Below are 19283 nucleotides of genomic sequence, written 5' to 3'. Positions count from 1 at the left end.
TTAGAGCTTCCTGCACGGCCTGTTTAACCTTAGGTCTAGCTCCTCCACTGCTTCCAGATTTGTTATTGTAGTTCCTTGATCGATGGCCGATGATTGTTGATGCTGTTGCTTTTTAGCTTGTTTCTCCATACGTCTAGTAGTCATGCGGCTAGGTCTTAGTTCCATAGCACCTTGCACTTCTAGAGAAGAGAGATGCTCCATCTTGTCTGGTGGTTGTGTAGTTTGCTGTCTATCCTGTCCTTCTTGTGGTCTTTCTCTGGGTCCAGATGGTGCAGGGTGTCCGGCCTTCAATATATTATAATAAAAATCTCGGGCTTTCCATACAGAGTTGAGGCGGTACCTTTGCTTATCAAATGTAAATATGATGCCAAATGGCGCATCCCATCTATACTGTATCTGACGATTTCTGAGTTCTTCGACCAAAAAAGCGTAGTCTCTCCTGGCTCTTAACATTTGAGGTGGTATCTCTTTCAAAACAGCCAGGTCTTGACCGCCAATTTGAAGCTTAGTGTTATAAGACGCTTGCAGTACCATATTTCTAAGCTCTCTTGTAGTAAAATATATAACGATGTCTCGAGGAAGCTGCTTCTGCTTTGCCAGCCAGGAGTTAACGCGGTAAGCTTTGTCAATTTGCCAGTCTTGGTTGGTCCCTGGTCTTCCCATCAGGCGATCAAAAGCTTCCGATAGGATCTGTTTCAGGTTCTCCTGTTTCTCCTCACGCAGCCCCCTTACTCTTAATGCGAACTCCATTTGTCGGTACTGTATCATAATAATTTCTTTTTCAGCATTTTCCACTTTTTGTTCCACCACCTCTGTTTTCAATGTCAAGTTAGCATTGGCATCATTAAGAACCTCTAGAGTATCTTCCATTCCAGAAATATGTTCTGTTAATACAGTTACAAGACTCAGCATGTCGTCTCTAATTTTATCAACCTTAGCGTCAAATTTCTCATACAGCTCCTGTTTAAGTCCTTTTATTTCACTTTTAATTTCTTCTTTCATTTCTTTTATTTCCTCTTTTCTCTCCTATTATCTCTAAACTTATCTTCCATTTTAATTGTCTGTGCATTAAGAGCCTCGCTTAGATTACTCAGGAAAAATTCTTTCGTTAACACATCCCCAGCAGGGGGCGTAGGAAGCGGAGGCTGCAGCTTTGTGCCAGGCACTGAAGATGTGCCCCTGGAAGTAGAGGGTGACGACTTCAAGTTAATATTTGGTTTTGAGGCCATTTCAAAATTTATCTGCCTGCAGTTAGTAGAACTCTATTGCCTGAATATGCAGCTTTAAGTAAAGAGGCTTTTATTTTGAAGTTTAAGGCTTGGCAAAACTTTCAGTGAGTAAACATTGTATCAAAACCGTTCAGCAGATTTATCACCATTTAACTTCCAAATAAGCAAAGTTAATGAAGGAGTAAAATTCTTCTATTGTGAAACCAAAACATATGATAAGCAATCTCTTTTGTTTTGAATTCTTGTGAGGATTAGCAAAAAGTGTTCGTTATTACCGGAGAAACCAGCCTGCTCGGCGCCATTTTAAAAGCCTCTAAGTAAATAATTTTTCGGAGGAGAAAAAGAAAAGAAGCTAAAATGTTGATAAACAATTATTGTCCACGCAGTAAACGGATTCAGCTCGTGATAAGATTAAATCAAACAAAACTTTGAGCAGAGTGGGGGAGACTTACTTTGTCCCTGCACAAGGCAGTTTGAAGTTCCCAGCACGGACAGCCGTTCTGCCTTGGGCTAGCCCCCCTTTCCTTGCAAGCACAAAAGCTGCAAAAATCGAAGAGCATTTGCCAGCAAAACAGTTTCTTCTTTCCTTCTTGCCTGAAGGATAAGAAAACCTGATAAGACGTCAGATGGAAGATCCTCTAAACAGGTACGTAGCCAGGAATTCGGAGGCAGCTGATTTTTTGCTGCCTCCACCAGCAAGCTCCTCCCAGGAAGTCCAAAATTTCAGGATTTTTATGTCCCACAAAACCACGTTTTATCTCCTGTTTATAAAACTGTCCTCTTTTCAATTGTTTAACTGTCAAAACAAACCTGACTTCAAAAATGAAACAAAAACAAAAAAATAAACACCCAAGCAAATGTTCAACAGATGTGTTATGAAATATATTTGCACAGGGTTTTGTTGTTGTTTTTTTAAAAAAAATGCATGCAAGAAAAGTATTCTTTTCAGTTTTCTAATTTCAGTCCTCAACTCTTAGTGGCAAATCTTTAAACAGCTAACATAATTCTATTGCTTCTGGTGAAGAAAGGCTTAAATCATTCTGCTCTAAAAGGAAAATGAACCTGACAAAAAGGCAAGAGATTTCCCCCCCCCCAAAATAATTCACCTTTAAAATGGGACGGTTGTCTATTATTAGCTGAAAATAGAGTAATAACAAATATGTTGTTTCTTCCTCTGATTGAGGTGTTTTTTTCGGTGGGGAGGGGGAGAAGGGAGACAAGGACTTAAAGTTGGGGCAATTTCCCCTTTTGATAAATACTGTTTGAAAAAGAAGAGGTACTTGAATTTTGAAAAGTGCTGCTTTTGTGCAGAACAAGAGCAAAATAAATGTGCATTTTTTTTTCACTAGCAGTCCTGGAATTCTGTTGTATGCTATTTGGGTCATCTGTGGATGCAATTAAATAACATGAAAAGAAGATTCTAGTTTAATGAAAAGAAGGACAAAGGGTGACATGATAGCAGTGTTCGGATATTTGAGAGGCTGCCACAAAGAAGAGGGGGTGACCCTAGTCTCCAAAGCACATGGAAACAGGATAAGGACCAACATATGAACACTAATCAAGGGGAGAAGCATCTTAGAATGAAGGAGAAATTTCCTGATACTGAGAACAATTAACCAGTGGAACAACTTGCCTCAAGAAATTGTGAATGCTCCAACATTGGAGGTTTTTAAGGAGAGATTGGACAACCATTTGTCTGAAATGGTATAGGGTTGTGGTGGCAAACCTGTGGTATGTGTGCCAGAGGTGGCATGTAGAGGCCTCTCTTATTGCATACAAGCCGTTGCCCCCGTTCAGCTCTGCTGCATATGCTTGCATGCCTCCCACCAGCCAACTGGTCTCTACCGTGTGGGGGCTGGGGGCCGGGGCCCCACGCACACATGTGCATTGCATTTGGGGGGGGTTGCGCATGCTTTGGCCACTCAGTCCAGAAAAGGTTAGCCACCACTGAAGAAATTACTGTCTAATTGACAGTTAGAACAATTAATCAGTGGAACAACTTGCCTCCAGAAGTTGTGAATGCTCCAACACTGGAAGTTTTTAAAGAAGATGTTGGATAACCATTTGTCTGAAGTGGTGTAGGATTTCCTGCCTAGGCAGAGGGCTGGACTAGAAGACCCCCCAAGGTCCCTTCCAGATCTTACTTCAGATAAAACTGAGCTGCAAAATCCTGGATGACTACTTAAAAGGCAATAAGAACGATTGTACTAAAAATGTAGAGAGATATTGGCTCAGGATTTTGGAATGAAACTTATGCGATGTTCTCATAAGCAAAGTCAATGAGAAAGCCAGATTACAATGGTGTTCTAACTTAACAACTGCAGTGATTCACTTAACAAGAAAGATAATAAAACAGGACAAAATTCTCCTAATAAATACCTCGTTTAGCAACAAAAAATTGGGAGTCCATTGTAGAAGATTACATGTAATCAGGAGTCATTCTTTGTATACATATTTTGGTTTTCTCTTTCTTTCTTTCTTCCTTTCTTTCTCTTTCTTTCTTTCTTTCTTTCTTTCTTCCCTCTTTGCCTTTTTTCTTCATTGTGAGTTTACGTGGTTGTTTTTCATGTGTACATTTTGTAAAATTCAATCAAACTATGATGGCGAAAGGATCTTTGGAAGGAAACTCAAATCCTGTAGAGAAATTACCAGAGGGAGCCCTCTCCCTACCTGTTGGATTCCACCTGTAAACCCGAGCAGTTAACTGAGGGAGAGAGCGAAAACTTACCTGTTGAGAGGCAAGCCAAAGCAGAAAATAAAACGAAGCCGTTCCAGGGTTCAGCCATCTAACCGCAGTGAGACCAGTCCAAGAACAAAAGCCAAAGCGCCAACGGGCTTTGCCAAGGCTTTCTCTGCCCCAGTGAGCAAAGTTTCCTATGCAGGAGCCAAATGTGTAACCCAATCTCTCATGAATAATCACTTTCCAATAGAAGCTGAAGTGAAATGAATACCAAGTAGCTCAGAAGTGGAAAAACAAGGGAGCACGGAAGGGCACTAAGGATGCTTCAGAGAACTGGGGAAAAAGCAGGAGGAGATGAACTTCTAGCAAAAGGCAGGATATTTAGAATAGAATAACAGCATTGGAAGGGAACTTGGAGGTCTTCTAGTCCAGCCCCCTGCTTAGGGAGGAAACCTTACACCACTTCAGAGAAATGGTAGTCCAATCTCTTCTTAAAAACATCCAGCGTTGGAGTATTTACAACTTCTGGAGGCAAGTTGCTCCACTGATTAATTGTTCTCCCTGTCAGGAAATGTTCATTACCCACCCAACAGCAGGAGTCTCAAACTTGCATAGTCACGTCATCGTCATGTGACGCATCGTGACTCCCCCTTTGCTTAACTGGGTGTGGGTGTGACCAGCGCATGATGCCTCCGGCCCACCGGCCACGAGTTTGACACCCCTCTGCTACAGCATGTACCAAGGATGAACTTTTCTGACTTCACATACTCCTTGTCCCGACAAAGCCCCTTTTTATGAAGCTTATATGAATTCCTCTCATTCACATCCAGCAAGCAGACTTTCAAGGGTGAATTAACAACCACAGACCTTATCAGGCTTGGAGATCTGCCAGGCCAATATCTTCCAAATGCAACACTGTAGAAGAAAAGACTTGGTAAGGAATCTCTGAGAGTCACAAACAAATCTTCACACTAATTAAGCAAACTAATTGTCTCCTGCAAACTCCACTCCCCTTTCGCTCCTCTTTATTCCCTCTGGGAGAGGCCATTTACTGTCTACCTGTGCCTTTACTCCCAATTAAGGCCCTTGTTCCTTAACTGTTCCCTTTTCCTGGCAGTCTGCACATGGGCATATTGGGAACAGGCTCCAGCTGTTCTTCTGCCCCACTGATCTCCGACTCCAAAGGCTGCTGATAACTATCGGACAGCCCTGGCCTCATCTCTGTCTCTGATGCAGAGCACTCATCAGAGCTTTCCCTGGGTTCCAGGACTGTCCTATGTTCCTCCCCAACCTGGTGGGCCACAACATGAACAAATGAACAACTGGCATGTATTACTGAAACATGGCTGGGCACGGAGGGAGGAGTCCCCCTCGTAGAGCTGTGCCCAGACGGGTTTCAGGTGCTTCATCAGCCGAGAGCCCAGGGAAGGGGTGGCGGTGTGGCTATTGTAGTCCGGGAGTCTTTAGCTCCTCGTAGGATCCCTGCTCCGGAGCTTGTCGGGTGTGAGTCCCTGCTAGTGAAGTTGGACCTCAAGGGTCAAGCGGGTTTGCTGCTAACGTACCTGCCTCCCAACTGCGTTGCAGCGGCCCTCCCCGCGCTCCTCGAGTCAATAGCCGAGCTAGCAATTGAGTTCCCTAGACTAATGGTTCTGGGGGACTTCAATTTGCCTTCGCTCGGTGAACACTCTGATGGAGCGCAGGAGTTCATGGCCTCCATGACAGCCATGGGCCTGACCCAGGTAATTCGAGGCCCTACCCACTTGGCAGGACATACACTCGACCTCGTATTCCTCTCGGAGCAGTGGAGTTATGATCTTGGTCTGAGGGGAAATGAGATCATTCCCCTGTCGTGGTCAGACCACTACCTACTGAGGCTAGACTTCCGGGGGCCAAACCCCCACCGTAGGGAGGAGGAACCGACCAGGTGGTTCCGCCCCAGGCGACTGATGGACCCTGTTAGGTTCCAGACGGAGCTTGGGGTTATTCCAGATGCTCTCGCCCACAGTTCGGCGGAGACTATTGCTGCGGCCTGGCACTCGGCGGCATCAGAGTCTCTAGACCGAATTGCGCCACTACGGCCCCTCCGGGTCAGCGGCTCGCGGAGACCCCCTTGGTTCACCGAGGAGCTCCGCGAGATAAAGCGCCGGAGGAGACGCCTAGAGCACCGGTGGAGATCCGATAGGTCCGTATCGAACCGAGCACTGTTGACAGCCTGCACCAAGGAGTATATTTGGGCATTGAGAACTGCCAAAAGATCACACATTGCCTCCTTGGTAGCGTCCGCCGAGTCTCGCCCAGCCGCCCTGTTTAGGATAACCCGCTCCCTCCTAAATAGGAGGGAGACGGGGAACCCCATACAGGGAAAGGCTGAGGAATATAGTCAGTTCTTGGCGGACAAAATTGCTCGGTTTCGATCGGAACTGGACTCCACCCCTGCAGATCCAGCCGGGACACAGGGGAATAACTTGGTAGACCATCTCTGGGTTGAGTTTCAGGATGTTGCCTCTGGGGATGTGGACAAGGCTATGCGAGCTGTGAGTTCCTCCACCTGCATACTGGACCCGTGTCCCTCTTGGCTGACTGCCAACAGCAGAGAGGTGACACGAGGCTGGATCCAGGCGGTTGTCACCGCCTCTCTTCGGGAGGGACACCTCCCCACCGCACTTAAGGCGGCGGTGGTGAGGCCCCTCCTGAAGAAACCGTCCTTGGATCCAGCAGTTCTTAACAACTATCGTCCAGTCTCCAACCTCCCCTTTCTGGGGAAGGTTGTTGAGAAGGTGGTGGCCTTACAGCTTCAGCGTACCTTGGAGGAAGCTAACTACCTTGACCCCTTCCAGTCTGGCTTCAGGCCCGGTTACAGCACTGAAACCGCTTTGGTCGCATTGACCGATGATCTCTGGAGAGCCAGAGATGGAGGCTATGCGTCCATCCTGGTTCTCCTTGACCTCTCAGCGGCTTTCGATACCATCGACCATGGTATCCTTCTGCGACGACTGCGGGAGGTGGGGGTGGGCGGCACTGTTTTACAGTGGTTCTCCTCCTACCTCTCGGACAGGTCGCAGTCGGTGTTGGTGGGGAGGGAGAGATCGTCCCCGAGGCCCCTAACCTATGGGGTGCCGCAGGGTTCGGTTCTGTCCCCCCTGCTATTTAACATATACATGAAACCGCTGGGCGAGATCATTCGGAGGCACGGGATTAAGTACCATCAATATGCGGACGATACGCAGTTGTATCTGTCCGCCCCGTGCCAACTCAATGAAGCGGTGGATGTGATGAACCGGGGCCTTGAGGCTGTTAAAGACTGGATGAGAGCTAACAAACTGGTACTCAACCCGGAAAAGACCGAATGGCTGTTGTGTTTTCCTCCCAAAAATTTGGCTGACGTTCCATCAATCAGGCTGGGGGGGCAAAATTTATTCCCCTCAGATAGGGTCCGCAACTTGGGAGTCCTCCTGGACCCACAGCTGAGTTTTGACCACCATTTGTCGGCTGTGACCAGGGGGGCATTTGCCCAGGTTCGCCTGGTGCGCCAGTTGCGGCCCTACCTGAACCGGGAGGCTCTCACAACAGTCACTCGAGCCCTTGTGATCTCTAGGCTGGAATACTGCAATGTGCTCTACATGGGGCTGCCCTTGAAGAGCATCCGGCGACTTCAGCTAGTCCAGAACGCGGCCGCGCGAGTGATTATGGGCGCACCACGGTTCGCCCATATAACACCAATCCTCCGTGAGCTGCGCTGGCTACCTGTTGATCGTCGGGTGCACTTCAAGGTCTTACTTACCACCTATAAAGCGCTCCATGGTAGTGGATCTGACTATTTGAGAGACCGCCTCCTGCCAATTACCTCCCTGCGTCCTATCAGATCGCACAGAGTAGGCCTCCTCCGAATTCCATCCGCCAGTCAGTGCCGACTGGCGACTACGCGGAGGAGAGCCTTCTCAGTTGCAGCTCCGACATTATGGAACAACCTCCCCATGGAGATCCGTACCCTCACCACAGTCCAGGCCTTCCGCACAGCCCTCAAGAACTGGCTATCCCGTCAGGCCTGGGGATAGGATTACTCTCACCCCGCCCGAATGTTGAGTGAATGTTGTGTTTTTATGACCAATTTCCTTTTAATCACGATTCTTTCTTTTTAAGTCTTGTCTTGCACTCCCTTCCCTTTATTGTTGTAAGCCGCCCTGAGTCCCCTCAGGGAAAAGGGCGGCATATAAATTTGCAATAAAACTAAAAAACTAAACTAAACTAAATGGGGCCTCCTTTGAGTAGACTATATGAAGACACACGGAACACACTGTTACCTTCCCACCAAAGTGGTACCTATTAATCTACTTGCGTTTGAACATGACTGACAGGAAAACCTTTACCTTTGACTAGGCAGGGAAGATCAAGATGGGAAGACCTCTCAGCACTGATTGTCAAAAGAGAAACATGTAGGCGATTGTCTTCCTTGATTTGACGTGAGGTTTATACAGCTACCTAAAATGCGTAAGTCTTTGGAGGACACGAGAAACAGACTTGTGAACAGACTAGGGACTATTGAGAGGAGCACATCAAATCAGTGGGGAGAGAAAACTCCTTTGAGCCTCTGAAATGCCAGCCAAGTTTTCCACCTCCCTGCTCCTTTAGCTAGGATGTGCCATCTGTTGCACTTTTATAAAGTCTTTAATTAAACTCCTCCAATACATCTCCAAATGCATCTGTTTCCTTCCACTCTATAAACAATTCTTGGGAATATCTGCAATTATCTTACATTACAGACAAGAATTGCCAATTAAATCTTTATCAACACACTGTTAAAGAGAGGCAGCAAGCCAAATTCACCGGCACTGGTTTTACTCCCATCCCTCTCAGCTACTGAGATGACTGAGAATACCAAATAAATCTATTGACTGGGGAAAGCAGCAGGAGTGGGATTCAGCCGGTTCGGACCGGTTCGTGCAAACCGGTAGTTCTGCCAATCAGTTGGCCTCACCCACTTGCCCCTGTGCTAGTCTGTCCTACTTCCTTTGTCTGAAGCCTGATAGGCGTGGCAGAGCTGATTGCTGCATTTCAGCTGTTTTACTCACTGGGGCTGCAGTAGAAGGTAAGTTTTAGAGCTGCTTTGAAACGAACTGGATGTGCGCGGAACACGAAGCACATTCTCGGTGAATTAGTTGTTACACCAGTTGAATCCCACCACCAGAAAGCAGACTGGCCTATCAGCCCATCAGTTATCTGGTATATTACTGGCTGACTTGCTAAAACTAAGCTTTGCTGATAACCAGTAAAGAAATTGAAGAGAAGGTATAAAGTCCTTCCTCATTCTACTATAGCAATAGCAATAGCAGTTAGACTTATATACCGCTTCATAGGGCTTTCAGCCCTCTCTAGGTGGTTTACAGAGTCAGCATATCGCCCCCACAGTCTGGGTCCTCATTTTACCTACCTCGGAAGGATGGAAGGCTGAGTCAATCCTGAGCCGGTGAGATTTGAACCGCTGAACTGCAGATAACAGTCAGCTGCGCCACCTCGGCTCTCTACTATGTCTGGTCCATCAATGACAAAGTTTAAAGTGGTTCCGGTAATTATATTGCATCCTGCTTTTCACCTGGGTAATTTCGACTTCCATGGATAAACATTGCTACATCCAAATGTAGTCTACTCCATGGGTTGAATTCTATTCTTGTCCGACAGCTGTCATCATTTTGAAATTATGGGTTGCAAATACCTTTTGGGGATCTGTCATAACTTGGAACTTTTGCCAAGCGGATGAGTGTGGAATGCCCAGCTTCACTTAGATTTAATTAATACTGACAGTGAGAAAAATTAATCAGTGGAACAACTTGCCTCCAGAAGTTGTGAATGCTCCAACGCTGGAAGTTTTTAAGTAGATGTTGGATAACAATTTGTCTGAAATGGTGTAGGGTTTCCTGCCTAAGCAGAGGTTGGACTAGAAGACCTTCAAGGTCCCTCCCAACTATTCTATTCCATTCCTATTCCTATTCTATCCCATTCCATTCCAATCCATTAAATTCTATTCCTATTCCTATTCCTATCCCTATCCCTATCCCTATCCCTATCCCTATCCCTATCCCTATCCTATTCCATTCCATTAAATTCTATTCCTATTCCTATTCTATTCCGATTCTGATTCTATTCTACTCCATTCCATTAAAAAAAGTCCACCAAACTAAACCCCTAAGCCAAATCTTCACACTGATCTATGTATGTGCATATAATACAAAAATGAACAATAGAAAACCATCCATTCATACATTTCTCAATGTTTGTAATTGAGATAACTCAAGTTATCTTCCAGATCCTGTGGCATGGACACAGGCATGCCCACACAAAGATATCTAACCCTTAAGATTCATTTTAAGTAAGGACTGTCACTTCATTTAACCGAATAACAGAAAAGTTGGAAGGGACTTTGGAGGTCTTCTAGTCCAACCCCCTGTTCAAGCAGGAAACCCTATATGCTATTTCAGACAAATGGTTGTCCAATCTCTTCTTCAAAACCATTTAAAGAGCATTTCTGGAAATGCACACAAGCTTTCTGCTTTCGTTCCTTTCTTCCTTCTGCAATTTATTTTGATTCTAGTTTGGGGTTCCACCACAAATGCGCGAACGACAAAAGCACGCCTGACTAAACCGCGGTGACAAAACCGTGCCGACAAAACCACGCGACAAATGAGCGACGAATGAACCCTGAAGCGCGCCGACAACAGCGCGCCGACAGAAGCGCGCTGTAACCTAACCCTAAACCTAACCCTAAACCTTACCTTAGCTTAAATCGCGCTTCTGTCAGCGCGCTGTTGTCGGCGCGCTGTTGTCGACGTGCTTTTGACATCGTGGATTTAGTGCCGTGGTTTTGTCGGCGCACTTATGACGTTCGCGCTTTTGTCGGGTCACACTAGTTTGGCACTGTGGCTTGGTCGAGAGGTAGCCCTTTGCTTATGAGCATTCATTTACCGATGCATTTAATGACGGCAATGAGAAAAGTGATTTTTCGACTGCTCCCCGTGCTTCTGACTGTTGCAGCTTTATAACTCTTTTCTTAAAAGCTTCCAGTGATGGAGCACTCAAAACTTCTGGAGGCAAGTCATTCAACTGGTTTATTGTTCTAGCTATCAGGAAATTTATCTTTAGTTCTAGGTTCTTCTCTGGTTGATTAGCTTCTCTGTTTACTTCTTGTTCTGCCCTCAGGTGCTTTGGAGAATAGCTTGACTCCCTCTTCTTTGGGGCAGCCCCTGAGATATTGGAAGACTGCTATCATATCATTCCTGGTCCTTCTTTGCATTAAACTAAAGTGAAGGGATTGGTTTCTCTTGCACATATGTGCTAGCTGTTCCAGACTCTAGAGGGCGGTGCTCATCTCTGTTTCAAAGCCAAAGAGCCAGCGCTGTTCGAAGACGTCTCCACGTTCATGTGGCCGGCGTGACTAAATGCTGAAGGTGCACGGAACACTGTTACCTTCCCAACAAAGATGGCCCCTATTTTTCTACTCACATTTACACATGCTTTCGAACTGCTAGGTTGGCAGACGCTGGGACAAGTAATGGAAGCTCACTCCGTTACGCGGCGCTAGGGGTTCGAACCACCGAACTACGGACCTTTCTGACCGACAAGCTCAGTGTCTTAGCCACTGGGCCACCATGTCCCTATGTTCATTAAACCAGACTTACCCAATTACTCAAAATTAATCCTTGGGTTTGCCCATCCCTTCTGATGCAAAAGAAGAACCATCTGCATGATTTCACGTCAGCCTGGCGACTGGTGTGGTACCCTGTAATTCCAGCCTTCCAAAGAGATGTTAACGCTTTGGGAAGAAGGCCGCTTTGACAAGACAATGACACCTCCCTGACAATGTTGCCTGAGATACATCGGGGGTGTCGGGGGGGGGGAGGGAAAGCTCAGCCGCACAAAAGCTATTTTAAATCTTTCACCAATCCACCAAAGCTGCACATTAGAGGAGAGGATGGGCGGATGTCAGCCATAGCAGCTGAAACTGGAGACGCTGCCTAACACACACACACACACACACACACACACACACACACAGGAAAATGCACGTCAGTCTCCTTTCCACCAGCCTAAAATCTTCATGATTCCTGGTTAAAATTAAGGATTAAAGACAACACTTCTTGGTTTTTATTGACAGCACTATTATCTCTGAAACTACTTCTCTTCCTACCGCATGTTAAAACAGATTATAGATGGAAGAGAACATTTTTAATTCAGGGTTGAACTGCTGGGCCTTGTCTGAGCTTGGTTGTTTTCTTGCAGACGTTTCATGATCCAGCTAGGTAAGAGCATCAGCGCTTGAAGGGAGTGGGGTTATATTGTATATCAACAGAGATCAGACTCTTTCCTCTCCCTTCTACCACTAATGAAGTTACCTAGTTGGGTAATGAAACGTGGGCAAGAAAACAACTGAGTTCAGAGAACACCGAGGACTCCATAGCGAATGAATGAATGAATGAATGAATGAATGAATGAATGAATGAATGGGAAGCCCTCTTCCTCCACCCTGATCGGGAGGGAATGGGGATTTTACAGTATCCTTTCCCTGGAGTGGGGATGAAATGGAGATTTTGCAGTATCCTTTCCCTGGAGTGGGGATGAAATGGAGATTTTACACTATCCTTTCCCTGGAGTGGGGAGGGAATGGAGATTTTGCAGTATCCTTTCCCTGCCATGGCCACCAAGCCACACCAAACCCACCAAGCCACACCCACAGAACCGGTAGTACATTTTTTAAAAATCATACCCCTGGTCATAAGTCACTACTTTTAGTGTGAACAGTCACTAAATGAACCATTGTAAGTTGAGGACTATCTGTTTATAAACAGAGAGCAACACCCCCACCCCCACCCCCACTGATGATGTTACCTAGTTGGGTCATGAAACATCTGCAAGTAAACAAGCAGGCTCAGAGAATATCAAGCATCCCATAATGTTATACAGTGTATTTTTTAAAATCAATTTTGTACTTATCACATTTGTAATCCCCCAAGGACTCTTGGTGGTTTACACCAGGTTTAACATTATAGAGCAATTGCAAAAATGTTAACATCCATAGTAATCACACTATACAACATATAAAAGAATTCGTTTTAAAACGGAGCGGAGAACAATAGACATCAATAATAACCAGAGAATCACCCAATTAAGCCCCAAATACCTACAAAAGTGTGTTGCCTCCCTTAAATAAAGGGGTTTTTTTTTCCTTACAGTGAGAATATGATGCTAAAATGCTATAAAACTACCTTCCCATAAAAACATGGTACATCGCAATAGTATCAGCAAGAACCAAAAAGTGAATGGGATATTTTTTCTGCAAAAAACCAAAAAGGTTTTAGCCTGGCCTTATCATTCTTCGAGCAATTGATATTAAATGTTAAGGTTACTCTCTTCCAGCAAAAACTAATACATTTTTTTAAAAAAAAAAATACAGTATCGATTTGCCGAGTTTTTGTTGTGGTTTGAATTAGAGGGGTAAAGGAAGGAATCTGACATCTCAAAAATAAAGTCATAAAATATAATGCTGTAACGGATTCTGGTTTGGTGCTACTTGCTGGGCATCAAAACTTCGATTATTAGAGTGGAAAAGCAGTGAATCAGAGCGCAAAGTTCTAGAAAATAACCAGAGGCTTGGAGCTACTGTAGAGAAATCGTGTCAATCTAATATTGCTAGCATTGGTTACAGAAAACCGAAAGGACACAAGGTGGGAAGGACAGGGAAAATATTCAAGAAACATGAATCAGAGCTGGTATTCAGCAGGTTCTGACCAGTTCTGGAGAACCGGTAGCGGAGATTTTGAGTAGTTTGGAGAACCGGTAAATACCACCTCTGACTGGCCCCGCCCCCATCTATTCTCTGCCTCCCAAGTCCCAGCTGATCTGGAGCAAATGGAGATTTTGCAGTATCCTTCCCCTGGAGTGGGGAGCAGGGGTGGGTTTCGACCGGTTCGCACCGGTCCCTGCGATCCGGTTGGTCGCCGAACCCGGAAGTAAGTAACTTCCGGGAACGGCGAAGCCCCCCCCCCACGCCCGCGCACGCCCGCACACCCGTGCCCGCTCCTTACCCGGTTTTTACAAATTCTGCGCTTTCCACGCATGCGCAGAACGCATACAGCGCCTGCGCGATCCTCCAGGAGCAGCTGGAGCATCGCGCAGACACTAGTGTGCATGCGCGCGCCGCGTGCATGCGCAAGGACGCCGCGTGCGTGCGCGAGGACGCCGCCGGCCTCGTTCCAACCGATCCGGTTGGAACGGGGCGAGAAACCCACCCCTGGTGGGGAGGGAATGTGGATTTGGCAGTATCCTTCCACTGGAGTGGGGAGGGAATGGAGATCTTGCAGTATCCTTCCCCTGGAGTGGGGAGGGAATGGGGATTTTGCAGCATCCTTCCCCTGGAGTGGGAAGGGAATGGAGATTTTGCAGTATCCTTCCCCTGGAGTGGGGAGGGAATGGGGATTTTGCAGTATCCTTCCCCTGGAGTGGGGAGGGAATGGGGATTTTGTAGCATCCTTCCCCTGGAGTGGGGAGGGAATGGGGATCCTTTCCACTGCCATGCCCACCAAGCCACACCCACCAAGCCATGCCACGCCCATCAAGCTACACCCACAGAACTGGTAATAAAAAAAAATGAATTTCACCACTGGTGGTGAGCCCTCTGGAGTTTTTCCTTTGGGGATTCTGATAGGAAGGGAGGAAAGAAGGGAGGGAAGGAGGAAGGAAGGAAAAGAGGGAGGGAAAGGAAGGAAAATGGAGAAGGAAGGAAGGTAGGAGAAAGAGGGGAGGAAGGAAGGAAGGGAGGAAGGGAGGAAGGAAGGAAAGAAAGAAAGAAAAAAGGGAGGGAGGGGAAAGAAGGAAGGAAAATGGAAAAGGATGGAGGGAAGGAAGGGGAAGGGGCCACCTCCAGGGGTGAAATCCAGCAGGTTCTAACATGTTCTGGAGAACCGGTAGTGGAAATGTTGAGTAGTTCGGAGAACCAGTAAATACCACCTCTGGCTGGCCCCGCCCCCACCTATTCTCTGCCTCCCAAGTCCCAGGGGATTTTACAGTAACCTTCCGCTACCACACCCAGCAAGCCACATTCACCAAGCCACGCCATGCCCACCAAGCCACGCCCACAGAACCGGTAGTAAAAAAAATTGAATCCCACCACTGACGTAAATGTCAGGGGAAAAAAAGATGTTGGGAGAGAGGTTTGGTGGGATTGAAATAATTGCAATGGAAATTCAGAAATCTTTGCTTCTGAAAGTCAACAAAATGGGTTTAGCAGAACAAATGTCGGGCACGAAGAACTGGGGCCAGACATTAAGTTCCAGGAAAGCTGATTTATTGCTCGTGTCTGCACATAAAATGCCCCAAAGGAGCTTTTTTCAAATGGCAATTGAACTTTCTTGCTTTGCTTGAAAACATTTTGCTTCTCATCCAAGAAGTTCCTTCGGTAGAGAATTGGAGAAACTTCTTGGATAGGAGGCAAAACATCTTCAGGGCAAAAGTTCAGTTGCCTTTTGAAAAAGCACCTTTGGGACAACCAAAGCTTGAATGATTGAGAATCTCCATCAAAATATATCTAAGAATCTAGTCATCTAACAGCATTAAATGGGCTCCAGATAAGGGTCAAAAGAACTCAGGAAGGATTGGAATTAGATTGTTTATGGGAACATAATGACTCTGTCTGTCTCTCTGTCTGTCTCTTTGTCTCTGTCTCTCTCCCTGTCTCCCTCCTTCCCCCCCCTCTCTCTCTCTGTATGTCTCTCTCTGCCTCTCTGTCTCTCTCTCCCTCCCTCTCTTTCTGTCTCTCTCCCTCTCAGTCTGTATCTCTGTCTCTCTCCCTCTCTCCCTCCCTCTTCCCCTCTGACTCTCTCTCTCTCTCTGTGTGTCTCTCTCTGCCTCTCTGTCTGTCTCTCCCTCCCACTCTCCCTTCCTCTCTCTGTCTATCTCTCTGTCTATCTCTGTCTCCCGCCCTCTCTCCCGTCTCTCTTTCTCTGTGTCTCTGTCACTCTTTCTGTCTCTCCCTCCCCCTCTCCCTCCCTCCCTGTCTGTCTCTCTCGTTCTGTCTCTCTCTCTGTCTCCCTCCCTCCCTCTCTGTCTGTCTCTCTGTCTTTCTCCCTCTCTGTCTATCTCTCTGTCTCCCTCCCTCTCTCCCCGTCTCTCTTTCTCTGTGTCTCTGTCACACTTTCTGTCTCTCCCTCCGCTCTCCCTCCCTCCCTGTCTGTCTCTCTCTTTCTGTCTCTCTCTCCCTGTCTCAATCTCTGTCTCCCTCCCTCCCTCTCTGTCTGTCTGTCTCTCTGTCTTTCTCCCTCTCTGTCTGTATCTCTCTGCCCCCCACTCTGTGTCTCTGTCTCTCTGTCTCTCTCCCTCTCTCTCTCTCTCTCTGTGTCTCTTTCTGTATCTCTGTCTCTCTCTGTGTCTTCCTCTCTCCCTCTGTCTCCCTCTGTCTTTCTTCTGCCTCCCTCCCTCCCTCTCCCTCCCTCTCTGTCTCTCCCTCTCTCTCTGTCTCCCTCTGTCTTTTTCTCTCTCTCCCTGTCTCTCTCTCTCTGTTTCTCTGTCTCTCTCTCTCTCTCATCCATCTTATCAGAGTTGTGTTTATAGATAACGTTAAATTAGAAGTCACAGCGCAGTTCTGCTTAACTTGGATGTAGGACTCTGTCTGCTCCCTTCTACCATAGGACCATCTCCCTCCCCAGCCCGTTCCATTTAGTTCCCATTTAGTAATGGAGTGATAAAACCTACTGGAGATAGGAGATTTATAATGGAAAATACTGCCAGAGCTTTAACTAGCGTGCGCCCAACAGCATCCTTCAATAAACTCTGTTTCAGTCTGAATTATTCATAGCTAAATGGACAGAGCTCTCTCAACAACAAGGTTAGGCCAATAAAAACATGTTCACCATTCGGCAGCCTGGGAGCATTCTAAGTTTTCTTTGAGTGCTCTGGACTTGGATAACCACGCTGTTGGCCGTGGGAGATGGATGGAGTGCTACGTGAAATCCTATTTGCGCTGTAAATGGAAACGTTTCGCTGATATTTAGGCCAAAATTTCTAAGATGCGAGCATCACGTGGAAAAAAAAGGAGAAAGGGTAGAGAAAGCCGCAGAAGCAATCAGCACCAGGGTTATTTATTCAAACTTAAACATGTGCTAGGGATGCGGCGCCTCAGTGGCTAAGAGGCTGAGCTTGTCGACCAGAAAGGTCGGCAGCTCGGAGGTTCAAATCCCTAGTGCCCGTGTAACAGAGTGAGTTCCCATTATTTGTCCCAGCTTCTGCCAACCTAGCAGTTCGAAAGCAGGTAAAAATGCAAGTAGAAAAATAAGAAGCACCTTTGGTGGAAAGGTAACAGCATTCTGTGCATCTTCAGCATTGAGTCATGCCAGCCACATGATGATGGAGACGTCTTCAGACAGCGCTGGCTCTTCAGCTTTGAAACGAAGATGAGCATCGCCCTCGAGAGTCAGGAACGACTAGCACGTATGTGCGAGGGAAACCTTTACCTTAAACATACACTCTTTTCACCTTAACATCCTCCGCTCTATTATGTTATGGCGAAGTGATAGCTTTCTTCCAGACTGGATGTGAGGAGTCTCAAAGACACCAAAACAGTAGAATCCAACTTGGATCTTCTCAAGAAATGCCCATATTCAGTGATTTTGAGAGGAGAGACAAAGATTGAGAACTGTGTGGATACCCTCTGTGATGGAGGGCATATCTTTCTGTACTGATTTAATTTGTATCTCCCCTTTTTAATTTTTACAATTAACTCAAGATGGAGAACTTATCCAATACAACTTCCTCCTTCTATTTTCCCTACAACAACCATGTGAGGTGAGCTGGTCCAAGAGAGAGGGACTAGCCCAACGTCACACATCTGGTTTTCATGGCTAAGGCTGAACTAGAACTCCTTGTTTCCTGGTACATGCCTCAAATGGGACTAGAACTCTCAGTCTCCTGGTGATTGTACAATAACAATCACGGTTGGCTTTCATGCTAAAATGGGACTAGAACTCACTGTTCCCTGGTTTCTAGCCTGCTGCCTTAACAGTTGGCTTTCATGCTAAGATGGGACTGGAACTCACCGTCTCCCAGTTTCTAGTCTGCTGCCTTAACAGTTGGCTTTCATGCTAAGACAAACAGTTGGCTTTCATGCTAAGACGGGACTAGAACTCACTGTCTCCCAGTTACTAGCCTGCTGACTTAACAGTTGGCTTTCATGCTAAGGCAAACAGTTGGCTTTCATGCTAAGACAGGACTAAAACTCACTGTCTCCCAGTTTCTAACCTGCTGCCTTAACAGTTGGCTTTCATGCTAAGACAAACAGTTGGCTTTCATGCTAAGACGGGACTAGAACTCACTGTCTCCCAGTTTCTAGCCTGCTGCCTTAACAGTTGGCTTTCATGCTAAGATGGGACTAGAACTCACCGTCTCCCAGTTTCTAGCCTGCTGACTTAACAGTTGGCTTTCATGTTAAGACAAACAGTTGGCTTTCATGCTAAGACGGGACTAGAACTCACTGTCTCCCAGTTTCTAGCCTGCTGACTTAACAGTTGGCTTTCATGCTAAGACAAACAGTTGACTTTCATGCTAAGACAGGACTAAAACTCACTGTCTCCCAGTTTCTAACCTGCTGCCTTAACAGTTGGCTTTCATGCTAAGATGGGACTAGAACTCACCGTCTCCCAGTTTCTAGCTTGCTGCCTTAACAGTTGGCTTTCATACTAAGACAAACAGTTGGCTTTCATGCTAAGACAGGACTAGAACTCACTGTCTCCCAGTTTCTAGCCTGCTGCCTTAACAGTTGGCTTTCATGCTAAGACAGGACTAGAACTCACTGTCTCCCAGTTTCTAGCCTGGTGTGCCTTAACCACTAATCCAACCCGGTTGCAGGCACTCTCAAAACACGGCTTCCTGGATGTGACAGAAGATGGAAAAATATATACTCAGCAGAAGGGTGGGAGATACCATCTCTTACATCAACAAGACAAAGCGTGAAGTATCCCTACCCATAACAAAATGTTATTGTGAGACAGTGAACTGGTGTGTTTGCTTCCTGATTTGCTCCACACTGTTCCTTTTCTCTCCCCCACCCACTCCCTCCCCACTAGCTGTTGTGACTTCCTCCAGACAAAACGCTTGGGCGCATTTATGTGTTTTTGCTTTTGCCTTTTAATTCCATAAATGTCTAAAAATGCCTCTGGGTGCTTAGGAGTTGCTTTTTTGACATTTCAGACTTCCAACAGAATTCTTCTTCATTTCTTTTTTGTTTGTTGAGGATGGAAGCAATGCTCGGTATTTTCCCCCCCACCTATGTACTGATGTCTGGAGATTATTGATTAATCTACTTATTGATCTATGAATATTATTGACTATCTGACTTT

The sequence above is a fragment of the Thamnophis elegans genome, chromosome 13 (assembly GCF_009769535.1).
Source record: "Thamnophis elegans isolate rThaEle1 chromosome 13, rThaEle1.pri, whole genome shotgun sequence".
NCBI lineage: Eukaryota > Metazoa > Chordata > Lepidosauria > Squamata > Colubridae > Thamnophis > Thamnophis elegans.
This window is presented reverse-complemented; position numbering follows the sequence as displayed.